This window comes from Micromesistius poutassou (assembly GCF_964030765.1).
Source record: "Micromesistius poutassou genome assembly, chromosome: 15".
In the NCBI taxonomy this organism is placed as follows: domain Eukaryota; kingdom Metazoa; phylum Chordata; class Actinopteri; order Gadiformes; family Gadidae; genus Micromesistius; species Micromesistius poutassou.
Genome location: NC_140285.1, coordinates 4,993,907 through 4,998,468, shown reverse-complemented (window position 1 = coordinate 4,998,468; position 4,562 = coordinate 4,993,907). Strand labels below are relative to the sequence as shown.

General features: G+C 46.7%; 1 pseudogene across 1 annotated transcript; it reads left to right on the top strand.

The window, feature by feature from the left end:
* Positions 1–2,954: 2,954 nt before the first annotated feature.
* On the top strand, positions 2,955–3,813 carry LOC311359742 (transcription factor HES-2 pseudogene; annotated as a pseudogene). Its single transcript has 3 exons — positions 2,955–3,044; positions 3,163–3,346; positions 3,470–3,813. The product of its transcript is annotated as a transcription factor HES-2 pseudogene (transcript).
* The last annotated feature ends 749 nt before the right edge of the window (positions 3,814–4,562 follow it).

Here is a 4,562-nt window from a genome sequence, read left to right as displayed (position 1 = left end):
AGTTCATACAAACTCTAAAAATGCCATGGAAGATTGTTAGATGTATAGTTCGTCAAATGCTGCTGAGACTGTCTGTAGTAAGGGTGCTGAAAGACATTCGCATCGCAACCAACCAAATACCACACCTTCAAAAACGCCACGCAAAGCCACCAGCAGCGCATGGATTCGCATCAGCAATTGGGGTTTAACCCCCCATCTGTCTCCATGATGTTGGCTCGTGTCGGTCTCATGCTGATTAAAGAAGCAGGGGTGGAGACGCGCCACTCCAACCAGCCACCAAACAACGTTTTTTTATTTTATTTATAAAAACCCTGTAGGAGAAAGAGATGGCAGCAACAGTCATGCGCTGTTCACACATTTCAAACAAACAACTCAAATCAAAAAAGCATCCTTGATTTGTATATATAAAGTGCAATATTTAATAGAAGCTTGCCATGTATTTATTTTTATCACTATGGATTTCCATTTTGTCCTTTTTATATTTAGTTGTATAGTGAGATTACACATTTCATATAGAGAATGTGGGCCTATATCTTATATTATATTCAGTTGATGAACAAGAAGACTAAAATACAACTACGAGTGACATACTTAATTCCCTCTAATTAAACCGTATAGATCATTACATTACATACATTAATGAAACCCGTTCGTGCCTCTCATTAAGGATAAAGGGCAAGTCCCACGTTTATGGATCTATTCAACCCAAGAAGCGCATCGGATCTGCTTCCCATACACTTGCGTTACAACTCTTGTTGCCCTAAACAAAGGGCCGCTGTCCTATCTGCTCGCACAGATGGATGCCCAACACACAGGCTCCCAACCGAAGCCCGCAATTTAATATTGTCTTATCTAGGAGCACGCAGTTCTCAGACTCAACGTCGTGGCAGTTACTTGGGGGCCCCCAGGGGCCGGACGCGTGCAAATCAGCCTATCTGTGTAGAGCCCCCTTTTTCAAACCACCAAGGCAATGAGGGCAGCTTGCAGACGGAAAGACGTCTACCCCCTCTCCACCCCCTCACACACACACACACACACACACACACACACACACACACACACACACACACACACACACACACACACACGCACGCACGCACGCACGCACGCACGCACGCACACACACACACACACACACACACACACACACACACACACACACACACACACACACACACACACACACACACACACACACACACCCGCACGATCCACGCCTGTATCAGCCCATTATGTTCTAGTTTTTAAATGTTGAAACGATGCCTAATTTTTTGGAGAAGTTTTAAACAGTTTATTTTAAACAGTGTAACACGTTCCCGCCTTTCACTGCTATTAGTGCGTAATGCAATGCCGCAAAGCAGATACTGCAGCCCCAATAACGACATTATAAATGATTAATCTACACATTCTTTGTTGGTTTTGGGTTGGAAACCCCCCCTGCAATACGTTAGCTAAAAACGTTGGGCTCCCTGTTAATATCCGCTCCTCCCGCACGACACTAAATCCCTGCCCCCACCCCGCCTCCATGCAGATGGGACGATACTAACAATGCTTTACCGTTTGAAAAAAGACGCTATCTGAACCCATCGATGACGGAGAGCGAAACGAGAGCAGTGACTGTACCGCTGGTGGATATAAAAAAAAAAAAACGTCCAGCCTTGCAGTGCACGCGGCTACTGCGCGAGACTGGAGGGGGAGGGGGAAGGGCCACAGGGGCCATCTGTTGCGCAGCTCTGGCGCGTGCCGAACGCGTGAATCCCACTGCGTCCCCTTGCAGCGCTGCGCAGCGCACGAGCTCGGTTTGCAGAACGATGCTGGATTTCATTCATAAAACCTTTTTCATGTGTGCATTTTTCCAACAAATTGTAATACATGAGTCATTTTCATTATAAATGCTAAATTATGTACGTTTTTCTTATGAACATTAAGATGGACTTATGGACTTAGCAGTTTACATAGAAGCAGTGTAGGCCTACCAATTGACTTCGGTTTTGTCTAATTAGAATTTATCCCTAAATGAAGGCTCCAAATATTCAAACTATAACATCCAACAGACACAGGCTTTGTCAAAAAGCGTGTCTCTGCACCTGAGATGCTTGGACCAGGTAAAGCCGGTCCCGACTGGAACCACCTAACAAAGACCGGCAAGCAGATGTTAATCCATACATGGCGTGGCTTGGGTATCTGCTTTATTAATTGCATAAGATTAGTCGTGCTACTACGAAACACTTGCGTGCCTCGGCACCTTTTTTCGGAATCGTTTCTGCTAAGGCGACAGACAAACAATTAAAGCACATTGAGCATTTCGAAAAGTTGGATTTTATTTTGCTGTTGTTTAATTTCCTTCTATATGTCCTAAACATAACCCTAAACCTGTCTCCGTCGTAAGGCTACAACAGCATAGCGCAAACATCAGCAACTGAAAAAAATGTATAGAATAGGCCTATATGTATAAAATATGTATAGAAGGTTTGGACAAAGAGAAAAAAATAAGTTTTGCACGTACAGTAAACGGACTATAGAGCCACTTTGGGTAGGCCTTTGCATCGCAGGCCTAAACTTGGCTCGGATTTAGGGCGAAGCTGCATAAGGTTTTGACGCATGTGTGTGTCGCTTGAGATTTGGGCTCATAAGTTAAAAAAAAAAGCAAGCAAAATTAAGGGCAACATCCAAGCCAGACTCTCCGCACTCGGAGTGCATACCAGCGCAGGACGCGGGGCCACCACGCCCCCAGATGGTGCAGATAGTGTCGCTAGTGCCTCAGAGTCCCAGAGGCATCGCTCCGCTGCGTCAAGCGACACAATAGGCTTGTGGCCCCGCCCCTCCGACGCGCCGGACTCATATAAATTGCGTGCGCTCCGGGCTGTTCTCCACACTTCAGCTCAAGTCCTTCCCAGAGCAGAGCAGCTCTCTCTCTCTCTTCCCCCAACTAAACACAGCCACTAGCAAGCGACATGACTTCCAGCATCGCTCCAGAGGCCAGCCAGCCTCTCCCTGCGCGGTCCACCGTGGCCCAGCGGAAACAAGCCAACGAACTGAGAAAGGTACGGATAGAAAAACCATCCACTAAATCAGTAGAGTGTCTGAAGTTGTCTTGTTTAATTGAAACGTGTATCCTCGGAACAGTTGACTTACGATGCTTTCTTCTTCGCTTCTCTCTAGACGCTCAAACCTTTGCTCGAAAAGAAAAGGCGCGCCCGAATCAACGACAGCCTCGGCAGTCTGAAGACCCTCATCCTGCCGCTGGTGGGCAAGGACAACGCGCGCTACTCCAAACTGGAGAAAGCCGACATCCTCGAGATGACCGTTCGTTTCCTCAGAGAGCTCCCCTCCAGCCCTGTCAAAAGTGAGTTTCATTCTATGTCGCAATATATCTCACGTATAACTTCAACATTGCATTGCTTATTCAATAAGGATATCAACAAGTATACAGTTCCTAACGTTGCGTTTTTATCTTCTCCTCCACCAGATACCGCTGACAGCTACAAAGAAGGCTACAAAGCGTGCCTGGACCGCGTGTCCGCTCTGCTGCCCCAAACCAGCATGGACCAAGGCGCGTGCCAGCGAGTCAACCAGTTCATCCAGCAGTCTTCATCTGCCACCATCACACCGACCTGCAGGAACTGCTGCGCCCAGAGCTCCATGGCTCTCCCCCAGATCCAACAGAGACTCATGAACCTCAAATCCAGCTTGGCCCCCCGCGCTGGGCTCCAGTCCCCGAACCGCCACCATCACGCCAACAACGGCGTGGCTCCCAGCAGAGCCCCGCAGGCCCCACAGGCAGCCAGCCCCGACATGTGGAGGCCCTGGTAGACTAGGAACACGCTTGTTGCTTGTATATATTTATTTGTATATTTATGTATCTCGACTATGAAGTATTAGGCTACTCAAGCCATGTATTAGCCGTGTGGTTATTACGCAGAAGAAGGTGGAGAAGTTCGGCATTTGGCTCGTCACGCGTTTACTTACAGAAGACAAATGAGCACAGATCTTGATATAAAACGGTAAAGTCTATTGACTTTGTAAGATGCAATCATCTTTGGGGTTTCAGAGATATGGGTTGTAGACAACACTTTTGTAAAACCCCAAGGGTTAATTTATATGAGGTTTGCACTGTGGACTTAAGATAACTGGTCTGTGCAAAAGAATGGTCTGTAAACACTATGTGTTAAGTATTATTTTTTTTATTTATTGACAATTTGTAAAACCAAAAATTGTGTCTGAAGGCGCGTTGTTTGTTTGTGTCATTGACAACTGTTCCTCAATAATAATAAAAAAACACTACAAACGTACTCGAACCGTGTTTGATGCATTGTGTTACTTCCTCTTTCATTAGTCCACACATTTGCTAATTGCAGCCTGTATGGTGCAAAGCCCCCTCCATGCCTATAAAACACCAACATCAGCAGCCATAGAATAGAATGACCTAAAAGACCGCGCAATGTCCCCAGTCTTCTTCCATTCATCATCAGCGCAGCTGGCCTATTGTTGCCAGCGGGGCGCCTTGCTGGACTTGCCGCCAAATTCGTGGGAAAGAGTCGGGCGGTTTGGATGGGGTTGAG